The sequence below is a fragment of the Bufo bufo genome, chromosome 6 (genome assembly GCF_905171765.1).
Source record: "Bufo bufo chromosome 6, aBufBuf1.1, whole genome shotgun sequence".
Lineage (NCBI taxonomy): Eukaryota > Metazoa > Chordata > Amphibia > Anura > Bufonidae > Bufo > Bufo bufo.
Window position 1 is genome coordinate 439,065,989 of NC_053394.1, and position 19,141 is coordinate 439,085,129.

Genomic DNA, 19,141 nt, shown 5'->3' on the forward strand with positions numbered 1-19,141 from the left:
AGAGCAGTGAATAGGGCACGCCACAGCAGAACAGCGTCAGGAGGGTGAGAGCAGTGAATAGGGCACGCCGCAGCAGAACAGCATCAGGAGGGTGAGAGCAGTGAATAGGGCACGCCGCAGCAGAACAGCATCAGGAGGGTGAGAGCAGTGAATAGGGCACGCCGCAGCAGAACAGCATCAGGAGGGTGAGAGCAGTGAATAGGGCACGCCGCAGCAGAACAGCATCAGGAGGGTGAGAGCAGTGAATAGGGCACGCCACAGCAGAACAGCGTCAGGAGGGTGAGAGCAGTGAATAGGGCACGCCACAGCAGAACAGCGTCAGGATGGTGAGAGCAGTGAATAGGGCATGCCACAGCAGAACAGCGTCAGGAGGGTGAGAGCAGTGAATAGGGCACGCCACAGCAGAACAGCGTCAGGAGGGTGAGAGCAGTGAATAGGGCACGCCACATCAGAGCAGCATCAGGAGGGTGAGAGCAGTGAATAGGGCACGCCGCAGCAGAACAGCATCAGGAGGGTGAGAGCAGTGAATAGGGCACGCCACAGCAGAACAGCGTCAGGAGGGTGAGAGCAGTGAATAGGGCACGCCACAGCAGAACAGCGTCAGGAAGGTGAGAGCAGTGAATAGGGCACGCCACAGCAGAACAGCATCAGGAGGGTGAGAGCAGTGAATAGGGCACGCCACAGCAGAACAGCGTCAGGAGGGTGAGAGCAGTGAATAGGGCACGCCACAGCAGAACAGCGTCAGGAAGGTGAGAGCAGTGAATAGGGCATGCCACAGCAGAACAGCGTCAGGAAGGTGAGAGCAGTGAATAGGGCATGCCACAGCAGAACAGCGTCAGGAGGGTGAGAGCAGTGAATAGGGCACGCCACAGCAGAACAGCGTCAGGAGGGTGAGAGCAGTGAATAGGGCACGCCGCAGCAGAACAGCGTCAGGAGGGTGAGAGCAGTGAATAGGGCACGCCACAGCAGAACAGCGTCAGGAGGGTGAGAGCAGTGAATAGGGCACTCCACAGCAGAACAGCGTCAGGAAGGTGAGAGCAGTGAATAGGGCACGCCACAGCCGAACAGCGTCAGGAGGGTGAGAGCAGTGACGTGGTAATAAGGGCTAACTACAAAAAACAAAATGGCTGCACAATAGAGCCAAGAAATGGGGGTCATTCTAGATAAAAGTGGTACAATACAGACTATAAATGAGTAATGGAAGCTCTTAGCGCACATACGTGTCGGGCCCATCTACCAGGCGTCAAGGTGGCTTCCGCAGATGGGTCCCTATCACTAAATATACTGCCTCACTTTGGACTTACTTAAGCCTTCAATATTCAGGGCAGTGTAGGAACCAGCTACAAACGTACTCGGCTCAGAAGTCCCAGGTAGATGGGCGTGTGCCGTCTAAAAGAGGTGCTACCCCCAATATATTGCAAGAAAATTTAGACTAGAACCTCAGCGCTCTCTGTGTTCCCTCAGCAGCACAGGGGAGAAGGAAGCAGTGTCTCCTCCCCCTGTGCTGCTGCTGCCGCCAATTAGAGGAGAGAGGACAAAAGAAGGGGAGGGGCTGTGGCCACCGCTCCACCAATGAAGATACCTCTCTCATTCATTCATATACAGGAGGCGGGAGCTGCAGAATCACATAGCCGACTCCCGACCTCTATGAGCGGTAGCTGCGATCCGCGGTAGTTAACCCCTTAGGTGCCGCTGATCTCAGCTACCGCTGATAGAGGTCGGGAGACGGCTATGTGATTCTGCAGCCAGCTCCCGCCTCCTGTATATGAATTAATGAGAGATTTATCTTCATTTGTGGTGCAGTGCGCCCCCCCCCAAGCCCCCCAGTATTAATCATTGGTGGCGCAGTGCGCCCCCCACCCCCATCCCAGTATTAAAAACGTTGCTGGCACAGTTCGCCCCCCACCTAAGCCCCCTCCCCAGTATTAATCATTGGTGGCAGTGGCCACAGGATCCCCTCTCCCCTGCTCCTCCGATCGGAGCCCTAGCAGTGTAAGCCTGGGGCTCCGATCGGTTACCATGGCAGCCAGGACGCTACTGAAGCCCTGGCTGCCATGATAAGCTCCATGCTGCTGTGTGCACAGAGCACAGGGAAGCAGGGAGAGTGCGAGATCCTATTCACTCTGATAGAGATCTATCAGGGTGAATAGGACAAAGGTTCTAGTCCCTAAGGGGGCTAAAAGTTAGTAAAAAAAAAAAAACTAAAAAATATTAAGTATAAATGAAAAAGAAAGATTTACAAAAAAAATAAAAATTGCACGTTAACAATAAACATATTAATTTTCAGCAGATTTGTGTAGGAATTATTTTTTTTCAAAAATGAAAATTCCCAGAATATCGGTATAAATTATCGGCTATCGGCCTGAAAGTTCACAAATTATCGGTATCGGCCCTAAAAAAATCTATATTGGTCGATCCCTAGTAGAAATATAATAGGGGCCGTTAACCCCTGAAAGTAGGAGGGGGGATATAATAGGGGCTGTTAACCCCCGAAAGTAGGAGGGGGGTAGAAATATAATAGGGGCTGTTAACCCCTGAAAGTAAAAGGGGGGATGTAATAGGGGCCGTTAACCCCCCTAAAAGTAGGAAGGGGGGCAATATAATAGGGGCTGTTAACCCCTGAAAGTAGGAAGGGGGGGAGTAATATAATAGGGGCTGTTAACCCCTGAAAGTAGGAGGGGGGTTGAAATATAATAGGGGCCGTTAACCCCCGAAAGTAGGAAGGGGGGGGGGGGGAAATATAATAGGGGCTGTTAACCCCTGAAAGTAGGAGGGGATATATAATAGGGGCTGTTAACCCCCTGAAAGTAAGAAGGGGGGAATATAATAGGGGCTGTTAACCCCTGAAAGTAGGAGGGGATATATAATAGGGGCTGTTAACCCCCTGAAAGTAAGAAGGGGGGAATATAATAGGGGCCGTTAACTCCTGAAAGTAGGAGGGGGGATATAATAGGGGCTGTTAAACCCCGAAAGTAGGAAGGGGGAGAGAAATATAATTGGGGCTGTTAACCCTTGAAAGTAGGATGGGGGATATAATAGGGGCTGTTAACCCCCGAAAGTAGGAAGGGGGGGGGGAGATATAATAGGGGCTGTTAATCCCTGAAAGTAGGAAGGGGGGGCAATATAATAGGGGCTGTTAACCCCCGAAAGTAGGAAGGGGGGGAGAAATATAATAGGGGCTGTTAACCCTTGAAAGTAGGAGGGGGATGTAATAGGGGCTGTTAACCCCCGAAAGTAGGAAGGGGGGAGAAATATAATAGGGGCTATTAACCCCAGAAAGTAGGAGGGGGGTAGAAATATAATAGGGGCTGTTAACCCCTGAAAGTAGGAGGGGGGATGTAATAGGGGCCGTTAACCCCCCCTGAAAGTAGGAAGGGGGGGCAATATAATAGGGGCTGTTAACCCCTGAAAGTAGTAAGGGGGGGAGTAATATAATAGGGGCTGGTAACCCCTGAAAGTAGGAGGGGGGTTGAAATATAATAGGGGCCGTTAACCCCCGAAAGTAGGAGGGGGGGGATAAAATAGGGGCTGTTAACCCCTGAAAGTAGGAAGGGGGGGGCAATATAATGGGGGCTGTTAACCCCCGAAAGTAGGAAGGGGGGGAGAAATATAATAGGGGCTGTTAACCCCCCTCCCCCCGAAATTAGGAGCGGGGGGGGGGGGGAATATAATAGGGGCTGTTAAGCCCTGAAAGTAGGAAGGGGGGAATATAATAGGGGCTGTTAACCCCCGAAAGTATGAAGGGGGGGGGGAATATAATAGGGGCCATTAACCCCTGAAAGTAGGAGGGGGGATATAATAGGGGCTTTTAACCCCCGAAAGTAGGAAGGGGGGGAGAAATATAATTGGGGCTATTAACCCTTGAAAGTAGGATGGGGGATATAATAGGGGCTGTTAACCCCCGAAAGTAAGAAGGGGGGGAGAAATATAATAGGGGCTGTTAACCTCTGAAAGTAGGAAGGGGGGGGGATATAATAGGGGCTGTTAACCCCTGAAAGTAGGAGGAGGGGGGGTAAATATAATAGGGGCTGTTAACCCCCGAAAGTAGGAAGGGGGGCAATATAATAGGGGCTGTTAACCCCCGAAAGTAGGAAGGGGGGGGGAGAAATATAATAGGGGCTGTTAAACCCCCTCCCCCCGAAATTAGGAGCGGGGGGGGGAAATATAATAGGGACTGTTAACTCCTGAAAGTAGGAAGGGGGGGCAATATAATAGGGGCTGTTAACCCCTGAAAGTAGGAAGGGGGGGAGAAATATAATAGGGGCCGTTAACCCCTGAAAGTAGGAGGGGGGAGAAGTATAATAGGGGCTGTTAACCCCCGAAAATAGGAAGGGGGGTAGAAATATAATAGGCGCTGTTAACCCCTGAAAGTAGGAGGGGGGAGAAATATAATAGGGGCCGTTAACCCCTGAAAGTAGGAGGGGGGAGAAGTATAATAGGGGCTGTTAACCCCCGAAAATAGGAAGGGGGGTAGAAATATAATAGGCGCTGTTAACCCCTGAAAGTAGGAGGGGGTAGAAATATAATAGGGGCCGTTAACCCCCGAAAGTAGGAAGGGGGGGAAATATAATAGGGGCTGTTAACCCCTGGAAGTAGGAGGGGGGGAATATAATAGGGGGTGTTAACCCCTAAAAGTAGGAGGGGGGTAGAAATATAGTAGAGGCTATTAATTCCCGAAAGTAGAAGGGGGGGATATAATAGGGGTTGTTAACCCCTGAAAGTAGGAGGGGGGTAGTGTTGGGCGATATAGGCGATATGCAATATAAATTTGTGCCACGATATGGATTTTGTGCATATCGCCTATATCGCCGGACCGCGATATGATCGCGCTCTCGGCGCGCACCATGTTCTCCTGAGCCGGCACAGTGGAGAAGGGAGTCCCTCCCCACTGTGCGCGGCTGCCGCTGACCACCAATGAGAACAGAGGAGGAGGGGAGGGACTGTGGCCACTGCGCCACCAATGAATGTGCCGGCCATATCCCGGCCCCTATGACTGCACGCTGCGATCCGCCACAATTAACCCCTCAGCTGAGGGGTTAATCGCGCGGATCACAGCGTCCTGTCAGAGGTCGGGTGCCGGGAATGTTCTTCAGTCTCGACTCTCTGCATTGGTGGCAGTGGGCAGTTCCGATCAGAGTCCCAGCAGTGTAATGCTGGGGCTCCGATCGGTTACCATGGCAGCCAGGAGTCACGCTACTGAAGTCCTGGCTGCCATGGTATGTTAGTGAGCAGCATTATACTCACGTGCGCCGTGGCCGCCGGTCGCTCCTTCTTCTGTCTGTGCAGCGCTTTGCTAATGCTTATAGCATTAGCAATGTGCCGCACAGACCTATGAGAAGAAGGAGCGACCGGCGGCCACGGCGCACGTGAGTATAATGCTGCTCACTAACATACCATGGCAGCCAGGACTTCAGTAGCGTCCTGGCTGCCATGGTAACCGATCGGAGCCCCAGCATTACACTGCTGGGACTCCGATCGGAACTGCCCACTGCCACCAATGATGGGGGGGGGGGGGGGAGGGGGACCCTGTGGCCACTGCCACCAATGATTAATACTGGGGAGGGAGGGGTGGGTTTGAGTTACCAGAGGGGGTTGATAAGAGGGAGAGGTTGGGGGGCACATGAGAGGCTGGGGGGGCGGATCAGGGGCTGGGGGGCACATGAGAGGCTGGGGGAGCACATAAGAGGCTAGGGGAGCACATGACAGGCTGGGGGGCACATGAGAGGCTGGGGGGCACATGAGAGGCTGGGGGTTCGGATCAGAGGCTGGGGGGCACATGAGAGGCTGGGGGGCTCATGAGAGGCTGGCTGCCATGGTCAGCTCCCTGCTGTTGTGTGCACAGGGCAGCAGGGAGAGTGTAAAGTCCTATTCACCCTTATAGAGCGCTATTAGGGTGAATATGACAAGGGTTCTAGCCCTTAAAGAGGACCTTTCACTACGCTACAAACTAAAAACTAACTACATCAGTGGGCAGAGCGGCGCCCAGGGGTCCCCTGCACTTACTAGTATGTCTGGGCGCCGCTCCGTTCGCCCGGTATAGGCTCCGGTGTCTGCGCTCCCTCTGCTGTACTGGAGTGATTTTTTGTATGAGGAGTGTCCCTTGCTGCAGCACTGGCCAATCGCAGCGCACAGCTCATAGCCAGGCTATGAGCTGTGCGCTGCGATTGGCCAGCGCTGCAGCAAGGGACACGCCTCATACAAAAAATCACTCCAGTACAGCAGAGGGAGCGCAGACACCGGAGCCTATACCGGGCGAACGGAGCGGCGCCCAGACATACTAGTAAGTGCAGGGAGACCCCTGGGCGCCGCTCTGCCCACTGATGTAGTTAGTTTTTAGTTTGTAGAGTAGTGAAAGGTCCTCTTTAACCACCTCCGGACCGCCTAACGCAGATTCGCGTTCCGGAGGTGGCAGCGCTGCGCACAGTCACGCATATACGCGTCATCTCGCGAGACGCGAGATTTCCTGTGACCGCGCGCGCGCTCACAGGATCGGAAGGTAAGCGAGTGGATCTCCAGCCTGCCAGCGGCGATCGTTCGCTGGCAGGCTGGAGATGTGATTTTTTTAACCCCTAACTGGTATATTAGACGCTGTTTTGATAACAGCGTCTAATATACCTGCTACCTGGTCCTCTGGTGGTCCCCTTTGTTTGGATCGACCACCAGAGGACACAGGTAGCTCAGTAATATGTTGCACCAAGCACCACTACACTACACCCCCCCCCCTGTCACTTATTAACCCCTTATTCACCCTTGATCACCCCATATAGACTCCCTGATCACCCCCCTGTCATTGATTACCCCCCTGTCATTGATGACCCCCCTGTAAAGCTCTATTCAGACGTCCGCATGATTTTTACGGATCCACTGATAGATGGATCGGATCCGCAAAACGCATACGGACGTCTGAATGGAGCCTTACAGGGGCGTGATCAATGACTGTGGTGATCACCCCATATAGACTCCCTGATCACCCCCCTGTCATTGATTACCCCCCTGTCATTGATCACCCCCCTGTAAAGCTCCATTCAGACGTCCGCATGATTTTTACGGATCCACTGATAGATGGATCGGATCCGCAAAACACATACAGGCGTCTCCCTGGAGCCTTCCAGGGGGGGGGTGATCACCCCATATAGACTCCCTGATCACCCCCCTGTCATTGATCACCCCCCCTGTCAGGCTGCATTCAGACGTCCGTATGTGTTTTACGGATCCACGGATCCATGGATCGGATCCACAAAACACAAACGGACGTCTGAATAGAGCCTTACAGGGGGGTGATCAATGACAGGGGGATGATCACCCCATATAGACTCCCTGATCAGCCCCCTGTCATTGATCACCCCCCTGTCATTGATCACCCCCCCTGTCATTGATCACCCCCCTGTCATTGATCACCCCCCTGTAAGGCTCCATTCAGACATTTTTTTGGCCCAAGTTAGCGGAAATTTTTTTTTTTTTTCTTACAAAGTCTCATATTCCACTAACTTGTGTCAAAAAATAAAATCTCACATGAACTCACCATACCCCTCACGGAATCCAAACGCGTAAAAATTTTTAGAGATTTATATTCCAGACTTCTTCTCACGCTTTAGGGCCCCTAGAATGCCAGGGCAGTATAAATACCCCACATGTGACCCCATTTCGGAAAGAAGACACCCCAAGGTATTCCGTGAGGGGCATATTGAGTCCATGAAAGATTGAAATTTTTGTCCCAAGTTAGCGGAAAGGGAGACTGTGAGAAAAAAATAAATAAAATCAATTTCCGCTAACTTGTGCCAAAAAAAAAAAAATTCTATGAACTCGCCATGCCCCTCATTGAATACCTTGGGGTGTCTTCTTTCCAAAATAGGGTCACATGTGGGGTATTTATACTGCCCTGGCATTTTAGGGGCCCCAAAGCGTGAGAAGAAGTCTGGGATCCAAATGTCTAAAAATGCCCTCATAAAAGGAATGTGGGCCCCTTTGCGCATCTAGGCTGCAAAAAAGTGTCACACATCTGGTATCGCCGTACTCAGGAGAAGTTGGGCAATGTGTTTTGGGGTGTCATTTTACATATACCCATGCTTGGTGAGATAAATATCTTGGTCAAATGCCAACTTTGTATAAAAAATGGGAAAAGTTGTCTTTTGCCGAGATATTTCTCTCACCCAGCATGAGTATATGTAAAAAGACACCCCAAAACACATTGCCCAACTTCTCCTGAATACGGCGATACCACATGTGTGACACTTTTTTGCAGCCTAGGTGGGCAAAGGGGCCCACATTCCAAAGAGCACCTTTCGGATTTCACAGGTCATTTACCTACTTACCACACATTAGGGCCCCTGGAAAATGAGAGGGCAGTATAACTACCCCACAAGTGACCCCATTTTGGAAAGAAGACACCCCAAGGTATTCCGTGAGGGGCCTGGCGAGTTCCTAGAATTTTATATTTTTTGTCACAAGTTAGCGGAAAATGATGATTATTTCTTTTTTTTTTCCTTACAAAGTCTCATATTCCACTAACTTGTGACAAAAAATAAAAACTTCCATGAACTCACTATGCCCATCACGAAATACCTGGGGGTGTCTTCTTTCCAAAATGGGGTCACTTGTGGGGTAGTTATACTGCCCTGGCATTCTAGGGGCCCAAATGTGTGGTAAGGAGTTTGAAATCAAATTCTGTAAAAAATTACCAGTGAAATCCGAAAGGTTCTCTTTGGAATGTGGGCCCCTTTGCCCACCTAGGCTGCAAAAAAGTGTCACACATCTGGTATCTCCGTATTCAGGAGAAGTTGGGGAATGTGTTTTGGGGTGTCATTTTACATATACCCATGCTGGGTGAGAGAATTATCTTGGCAAAAGACAACTTTTCCCATTTTTTTATACAAAGTTGGCATTTGACCAAGATATTTATCTCACCCAGCATGGGTATATGTAAAATGACACCCCAAATTCTCACCCAGCATGGGTATATGTAAAATGACACCCCAAAACACATTCCCCACCTTCTCCTGAGTACGGAGATACCAGATGTGTGACACTTTTTTGCAGCCTAGGTGGGCAAAGGGGCCCATATTCCAAAGAGCACCTTTCAGATTTCACTGGTCATTTTTTACAGAATTTGATTTCAAACTCCTTACCACACATTTGGGCCCCTAGAATGCCAGGGCAGTATAACTACCCCACAAGTGACCCCATTTTGGAAAGAAGACACCCCAAGGTATTCGCTGATGGGCATAGTGAGTTCATGGAAGTTTTTATTTTTTGTCACAAGTTAGTGGAATATGAGACTTTGTAAGAAAAAAAAAAAAATCATCATTTTCCGCTAACTTGTGACAAAAAATAAAAAGTTCTATGAACTCACTATGCCCATCAGCGAATACCTTAGGGTGTCTACTTTCCGAAATGGGGTCATTTGTGGGGTGTTTCTACTGTCTGGCCATTGTAGAACCTCAGGAAACATGACAGGTGCTCAGAAAGTCAGAGCTGCTTCAAAAAGCGGAAATTCACATTTTTGTACCATAGTTTGTAAACGCTATAACTTTTACCCAAACCATTTTTTTTTTACCCAAACATTTTTTTTTTATCAAAGACATGTAGAACTATAAATTTAGAGCAAAATTTATATATGGATCTCGTTTTTTTTGCTAAATTTTACAACTGAAAGTGAAAAATGTCATTTTTTTGCAAAAAAAATCGTTAAATTTCGATTAATAACAAAAAAAGTAAAAATGTCAGCAGCAATGAAATACCACCAAATGAAAGCTCTATTAATGAGAAGAAAAGGAGGTAAAATTCATTTGGGTGGTAAGTTGCATGACCGAGCAATAAACGGTCAAAGTAGTGTAGGTCAGAAGTGTAAAAAGTGGCCTGGTCTTTCAGGGTGTTTAAGCCATAGGGGCTGAGGTGGTTAAGGAGGCTAATAGTTAATAAATAAAAAGTAAAAAAAAAAAAAGTTTAAACACCCCCCCAAATATGAAAACAATATATCGCGATATATATCGCACATGCTTAAAATTATATCGCAATATAGATTTTAGGCCATATCGCCCACCCCTAGAGGGGGGTATATAATAGGGGCTGTTAACCCCCCGAAAGTAGGAAGGGGGGGCAATATAATAGGGGCTGTTGACACCTGAAAGTATGAGGGGGGGTATAATAGTAGTGGCGTCGCTAGAGGGGGGCGATGGGGGGCAATTGCCCCCCCCTATGTTGTTCTTCCCCCCCCCCCCCCGCTGATTACCCAAAGCAGCTGCGCTGCCTCTTGAGCCCCAGGTGAATACTAATGAGCGCTCATTAGTACCGGAGGACCAGGACGTGGTGGACGCTCTGTACTTACCGCTTCCTGGTCCTCGGCTGTCGGCTGTGCAGGGCTGGGAGGCTCTCTGTGACCTCACGCTGTGCGCGCCAGTTCAGAGCACAGTCGACTGAGGAGAATGAAAATTGCAGGCTGCGTCCAGGAGCAGGAGAGGTAAGTGGTTTTTTATTTTATAAAAAATGAGGCTGCTGGGGGCATAATAGGGGCTAATGAGAGAAATAATGGGGGCTAATTAGACTATTAGAGGCATAATGGGGTACCTGTATAGTTTCCCCTGAAGACGCCGAGAGGCTCAGCAAAACATGTAGGGACACAGGACATAGGTTTTAGACAGGAACTGAGGCAGGGTGGTCACTGGAAAATTGGATATTTAGAGGGTGCAATATCCCACAAGTCAGTTGAAACGGAGTGTGAACATATACACATATATACCAACACAAATCAGGTATATGCCCATGTTTCCATTCCTGAGAGTTTTAACATATGTTCCTAAGTAGCTTGTTGTTAATTTTAATAGAATGAAATAAAAGTGTGAGTTTTAACATTAGTCAGTGAGGTTGCAAAGTTACGCTCAGGTCCTAGTGACCACCTAATCCCAAAATGATATAATAGCGTAGCAACCTCCTGAGGGATTTCCCTGTGTGTTATATTGAAATGAGGCATATGGGAGCTAATGAGGCATATGGGGGCTAATAAGAGGCATAATGTGGGCTAATGATGCATAATGGCTTATAATGGGGGCTAATGAGGCATCAGGGCTGATATGGGGGCTAATGAGAGGCATGGGGGGGATGAGAGACATAATGGGGGCTAATAAGAGGCATAATGGGGCTAATGAGGCATAAGGGCTTATAATGGGGCTAATGAGGCATCAGGGCTGATATGAGGGCTAATGAGAGGCATATGGGGGCTATTGAGAGGCATCATGGGGGCTAATTAGAGACACAATGGGGGCTAATGAGGCATATGGGGGCTAATAAGAGGCATAATGTGAGCTAATAAGAGGCATAATGGCTTATAATGGGGGCTAATGAGGCATCAGGGCTATTATGGGGGCTAATGAGAGGCATGGGGGGGCTATTGAGAGGCATCATGGGGGCTAATAAGAGGCATAATGTGGGCTAATGATGCATAATGGCTTATAATGGGGGCTAATGAGGCATCAGGGCTGATATGGGGGCTAATGAGAGGCATGGGGGGGCTATTGAGAGACATAATGGGGGCTAATAAGAGGCATAATGTGGGCTAATGATGCATAATGGCTTATAATGGGGGCTAATGAGGCATCAGGGCTGATATGGGGGCTAATGAGAGGCATGGGGGGGATGAGAGACATAATGGGGGCTAATAAGAGGCATAATGGGGCTAATGAGGCATAGGGGCTTATAATGGGGCTAATAAGGCATCAGGGCTGATATGGGGGCTAATGAGAGGCATATGAGGGCTATTGAGAGGCATCATGGGGGCTAATTAGAGACACAATGGGGGCTAATGAGGCATATGTGGGCTAATGAGGCATAATGTGAGCTAATAAGAGGCATAATGGCTTATAATGGGGGCTAATGAGGCATCAGGGCTGTTATGGGGGTGATGAGAGGCATAATGGGGCTAATGAGGCATAAGGGCTGATATGGGGGCTAATGAGAGGCATAATGGGGGCTGATATGGGGGCTAATGAGAGGCATAATGGGGGCTAATGAGAGGCATAATGAGGGCTAATGAGAGGCATCATGGGGGCTAATTAGAGACACAATGGGGGCTAATTAGACTATTAGAGGCATATGGGGGCTAATGAGATGCATAATGGGGGCTAATGAGAGGCATCATAGGGGTTAATTAGAGACCCAATGGGGGCTAATTAGGCATATGGGGGCTAATGAGGCATAATGTGGGCTAATGAGGCATAATGGCTTACAATGGGGGCTAATGGGGCATCTGGGCTGATATGGGGCTATTGAGAGGCATCATGGGGGCGAATTAGAGACACAATGGGGGCTAATGAGGCATATGTGGGCTAATGAGGCATATGGGGGCTAATGAGGCATAATGTGAGCTAATAAGAGGCATAATGGGGGCTAATGAGGCATCAGGGCTGTTATGAGGGCTAATGAGAGGCATGGGGGCTGATATGTGGGTGATAAGAGGCATAATGGGGGCTAATAAGAGGAATAATGGGGGCTAATGAGGCATAAGGGCTGATATGGGGGCTAATGAGAGGCATGGGGGCTGATATGGGAGTGATGAGAGGCATAATAGGGGCTAATAAGAGGCATAATGGGGGCTAATAAGAGGAATAATGGGGGCTAATGAGGCATTAGGGCTTATAATGGGGGCTAATGAGGCATTAGGGCTTATAATGGGGGCTAATAAGGCATACGGGCTGATATGGGGGCTAATGAGAGGCATGGGGGCTGATATGGGAGTGATGAGAGGCATAATGGGGGCTAATGAGAGGCATAATGTGTCATCCACAGATGCCCCCATAACAGTGTGTCTTTCACAGATCCCCCATAACATTACGCCTGCGCACTGACGAGAGACAGAAAGAAGGGGATAGAATCCGCGGAAGCGAGCAGAGGACGGCACAGCAGACGACTGAACAGCTTCTTTTGGAAGTAAATTGTTTTATTATAAATGTATCCCTGCAGACCGGAATACTCTCGTATTTTGTAATCTTATTTATATATACTTATTTTGTTTTTGCCCCCCCCATTTTTGACTGTGGTATCTTTGTGACCCCCCCCCATATATTGTTCCTAGAGTCGCCACTGTATAATAGGGGCTGTTAAACCCCCCGAAAGTAGAAGCAGGGGGAGGGGAGAAATATAATATGGGCTGTTAACCCCCGAATGTAGTAGGGTTGGGGATGTTATGGTTAAGTAGTATCTAAAATTACAAAATCAAGTGAACCAGAACTTGCACTGCAGAAATTATGTTAATTCCCCCGCCTCCCAGCAGCAGATTGTCCAAATGAGGCCACGGTAATCCCCCCCCCCCCCCCCCCCCCCCCCCCTTAGTTCCCATAATACACTGTATTGCTTGTGGAGTACAGTGTAGTATGCGGTCAGTGGGGACGTGACAGGCAATCTATTATGGCGCCTTTAGCTGCTCGGACGCTATTGACTGCGGTATCTAAGGGGTTGGTGATCCAGGCTAGTGGACCAGCCTAGACTCTCAGTGACCACTGGAAACCTGAAGCCGACCCTGGAGTTTCTGCCACGTCGTATGCTCGCGAATTTACCCCCACTCAATAATCGCCTGATCTAGGAGTGGATGCTCGCTGCCTGTCCTTCTCTGGTGTGAACAAGGCCTAATGCTGTACTCTGTTGCATCCAGGAGTCCACAGAAATGCCTGCAGTGATTACACAGATCTGTGAGCAGGACTACCTCAGCAGGAGTCTCGGCCTAGGATGGTCCCATACACCAACAGCAAGCAGAGGTATTGAAAATAGTGAAGAACTGAAACCCAAAGCATGTCCCGGTGACCGGACTCTTCACCTCGCGTCCTTCCTCTCCTGCTGCAACCAGAGACCTGAGCAGAGTCCAGCGATGGACGGAGCACTGGTCTTCTGGTGACTCCGGGTGCCTGCAGCCGACTGGAGCCAAAGAGGTTAATTCTCTAATCCAGAATGAAGCTTCGTCCCTGGGTCTGGCAGAGGCTTCAACGGATGTGGACATCTGACCACGAGAAACCCGAGACGCCTCTCTGAAGAGCAAGGAATGTCCAGAAGATTCCTGGCGGCACCTCGCTTCCTCCTCACATTAGAACAGTGTCCATTACACGGGAAATACAGGCGTGTTTATATATATCAGTGCGTCAGCCGGGTCATTCCACACATCGCATGACCTGCGAACCGCTACATAGACCTCATTAGACAGTGGGGAACACCCCCATACCTCTACATGGACTGAACCAGACAGTGGAGGACACCCCTGAACCACTACATGGACTGGACCAAACAGTACAGGACACCCCTAAACCTCTACATAGACAGCACGAGACAGTGGAGGACACCCCTGTACTACTACATGGACTGGACCAGACAGTACAGGACACCCCCGTACCTCTACATGCACTGGACCAGACAGTGGAAGACACCCCCATACCACTATATGGACTGGACCATACAGTACAGGACACCCCCGTACCTCTACATGGACTAGACTAGACAGTACAGGACACCCCTAAACCTCTACATGGACAGCATTATACAGTGGAGGACACCCCTGTACTACTACATGGACTGGACCAGACAGTACAGGACACCCCCGTACCTCTACATGCACTGGACCAGACAGTGGAAGACACCCCCATACCACTATATGGACTGGACCATACAGTACAGGACACCCCCGTACCTCTACATGGACTAGACTAGACAGTACAGGACACCCCTAAACCTCTACATGGACAGCATTATACAGTGGAGGACACCCCTGTACTACTACATGGACTGGACACGACAGTACAGGACACCCCCGTACCTCTACATGCGCTGGACCAGACAGTGGAAGACACCCCCGTAACCACTATATGGACTGGACCATACAGTACAAGACATGCCCGTACCTCTACATGGACTCGACCAGACAATTCAGGACACCCCAATACCACTACATTGACTGAACCAGACAGTACAGGACCACCTCATACCACTACATGGACTGGACCAGACAGTACAGGACCACCCCATACCACTACATGGACTGGACCAGACAGAACAGGACACACAATACCACCACATGGACTGGAACAGACAGGGTAGACACCCCTTTACCTCATACAGTGGAGGACACCCTCGTACCACTACATGGACTGGACCAGACAGTAGAGGACACCCCTGTACCTCTACATGGACTGAACCAGACATTACAGGACACCCCAATACCACTATATGGACTGGACCAGACAATGCAGACACCCCTGTACCACTACATTGACTGGACCAGACAGTACAGGACACCCCTATACCACCACATGGACTGGAACAGACAATGCATACACCCCTTTACCTCTACATGCACTGGAACAGACAATGGAGGACACCCTCGTACCTCTACATGGACTGGACCAGACACTACAGGACACCCCAATACCTCTACATGAACTGGACAAGACAGTGCAAACACTTGCTTACCTCTACATGGACTGGACCAGACAGTACAAGACTTCCCAATAGCACTACATGGACTGGACCAGAGAGTGCAGACACCCCCTTAACGCTACATTGACTGGACCGGACAGTGCAGACACCCCCTTTCCTCTACATGCACTGGACCAGACAGTGTAGGACACCCCTGTACATCTATATGGACTGGACCAGACAGAACAGGACACCCCAAAACCACTACATGGACTGGACCGGACACTACAGACACTCCCGTGCCACTACATTGACTGGACCAGACAGTACAGGACACCCCCGTTCCACCACATGAACTGAAACAGACAGGTCAGACACTCCAATACAACTACATGGACTGGACCAGACAGTACAGGACCACCCCATACCACTACATGGACTGGACAAGACAGAACAGGACACCCCAATAGCATTACATGGACTGGACCGGACAGTACAGGACACCCCGGTACCAACATATGGACTGAAACAGACAGGGCAGACACCCCAATACCACTACATGGACTGGAACAGACAGTACAGAACACCCCCGTACCACTACATTGACTGGACTAGACAGTACAGGACACCCCAAAACCACTATATGGACTGGACAAGACAATGCAGACACCCCCTTGAATTGGCTTATTAGTAACAAAGAATTAATAACCAAACCGGCTGACAAGGGTGGAAAGATCGTCATCATGTATAAATCCCTATATGTAGAAGAAGCCTATAGGCAACTCAATGATCAAAATACATATGTCCGACTGAAAACCAATCCCACTTTTAAATACCAACAACAGTTAAGATCCTTGTTGTGGAAGTATGTAGCACAGGGAGCCCTCACCAATAAAATTGCCGAAAAACTATATCCTCAATTTCCAATCAAACCTGTCTGGTACCATCTACCTAAAATTCATAAGTCACTGGTAAAACCCCCCGGGCGCCCAATCGTAGCAGGGATTGGCTCGGTCACCGAGCCATTATCCCAGTATCTCGATTGGTTATTGTGCCCTTTGTTGGAAGGGATACCCTCGTTTTTGAGGGATACCAGTGACTTTTTGACAGCAATAAAAGAGATAGAATGGCATGAGGAATTCCTTTTAGCATCTATCGATGTTGAAAGTTTGTACACCAGAATCCCTCAGAAACTCGGAGTGGAAGTGATTGGAGAACAATTGAGGTATATGGGCAAAAGTGATATTCTTGTGGATTTTATCACAGACTCCCTTTCCTTCATACTTACACACAACGCTTTCTTATTTAATGATTTGTGGTATCATCAACAGTCTGGTACAGCAATGGGGACCCCCATTGCATGTACCTTTGCAAATTTATTTTTAGCACATTTCGAATCTAAATTTGTGTTTTCAGTCAAAAATCCCTTTGTCAGATATATCAAGGCATTTTTTAGATATATCGATGACGTGTTCATCGTTTGGGCAGGCAATGAGGAAAGCTTTGCAGCTTTTGTGGATTACCTAAACCGCGAAAACTATATGAATATGCTGTTTACCAGCAAAATCAATTCCTCAGAATTTGAGTTTTTGGATGTCTTGGTGAAGGTGGTAGAGGGTTCCCTGGAAACCACTATATTCAGGAAACCCACCTCCACCAATGCATTATTGCATTTCAACAGCTTCCACCCCCCACATGTGACTTCTGCCCTCCCCTACAGTCAATTTTCCCGTTTAAATAGGATCATATCTAGCGATATCGAGTTTTTAAAACAATCTAAAATGATGAAAACGAGTTTTCTAGAAAGGGGCTACTCAGAATCCAGTATTGATCAAGCCTTTCGTAAATCTGCAGATAAAAGATCTGCAGGTGACTTTGATCTGAAATCTATCCTCAGGCGCAGAAATATAGAGCCACAAGCAGCAAAAAATCCCGTCTCTGACACGGTTCCTAGTAGATCAGTGTTCACATTTGATTTTTCACCCATGGCGCAGCAAATAAAAAATGCCATACTAAAAAACTGGCACATTTTACAAAGGGACCCCACCCTTCAAGAAAAAGTGGCTAGTAGACCTGTGGTGGGCTTCAGACGAAGCAGAACCATAGGGATCATGATCACACAGAGCCAGTTTAAAGGTAATGTGAGCAAAAATTGGCTTGAACGCTGCGTCCCTGAGGGCAATTTCAGGTGTGGACACTGCTCCATGTGTGAACAGATGCGGAGAGGTGCACATTTAAAAATCGGAGCCATAAAACACAGAGTGAGGGACTTTATTAATTGTAGGTCCACCTTTGTAGTTTATGCTCTTTTCTGCCCCTGCGGCCAATTTTATATTGGAAAAACTTTTACACCCCTTTTCGTTCGTTTCAGAGAGCACAAGAACAGCCTTAAAACAGAAATTGGAGCCACTAGATTAATCCAACATATGAAAGAATCGCACCAAAACCGCGAGGACCTTCTACAGATTGCAGGTCTAGAAATAGTGAAATTACCGCCTCGCGGCGGAGACAGAAAAAAGCTTCTCCTAAAGAGAGAAGCATTATGGATCATCAAGACAGAAGCGATGGGACCATCAGGTTTTAATGATAGGAATGATTTATTTGTTTTTGTTTGACACACTGTGATTTTTTGGTGCAATAGAGTATTGAATGAGTTAACACTGTGTTGCTCTATGTGATGCGGTGGGGGGAGTGGCCTGACCTGACCTTTATAGGTCAGTCACTCACCTCCACAGCATGAAAGGCATGATGAAGCGCTCTTAGCGTGAAACAGCTGTAGCCGTACCTCCATTTGACCTATGTGCACAGACCTGCTTGTACCCTATTTTATGGAAGCCTAATGAACTGGACGTTTTATCTTGGAATTGGTGAGTGCCGCTGTCTCCTTTCATCTCTCTCCTGAAGACACCCCCTTACTTCTACATGGACCGGAACAGACAGTACAGAACACCCCCGTACCTCTACATGGACAGGAGCCGACAGTACAGGATACCTGCGACCCTCTACATGGACTGGACCAGACAGTGCAGACACCCCTGTACTTGTACATGGACTGGACCAGACACTTCAGGACACCCGAGTACCGCTACATGGACTAGACCAGACAGTACAGGACACCCGCGTACCGCTACATGGACTGGACCAGACAGTACAGGACACCCGCGTACCGCTACATGGACTGGACCAGACAGTACAGGATACCTGCGACCCTCTACATGGACTGGACCAGACAGTGCAGACACCCCTGTACTTGTACATGGACTGGACCAGACACTACAGGACACCCGCGTACCGCTACATGGACTGGACCAGACACTACAGGACAGCTGCTTCCCGCTACATGGACTGGACCAGACAGTACAGGCCACCCGCGTACCGCTACATGGACTGGACCAGACACTACAGGACGCCCCAATACCGCTACATGCACTGGACCAGACAATGGAGGACACCCCCGTACCACTACATGGACTGGATTATACAGTACATGACATCCCTGTACCTCTACTTGGACTGGACCAGACAGTTCAGGACACCATCGTACCACGACATGGACTGGACCAGACAGTGTAGACACCCCCTTACCTCTACATGCACTGGTTCAGACAGTGGAGGACACCCCTGTATATCTATATGGACTGGACCAGACAGAACTGGACCCCTTAATACCACTTCATGGACTGTACCAGACAGTACATGACACCCGAGTACCGCTACATGGACTGGACCAGACAGTACAGGACACCCGCGTACC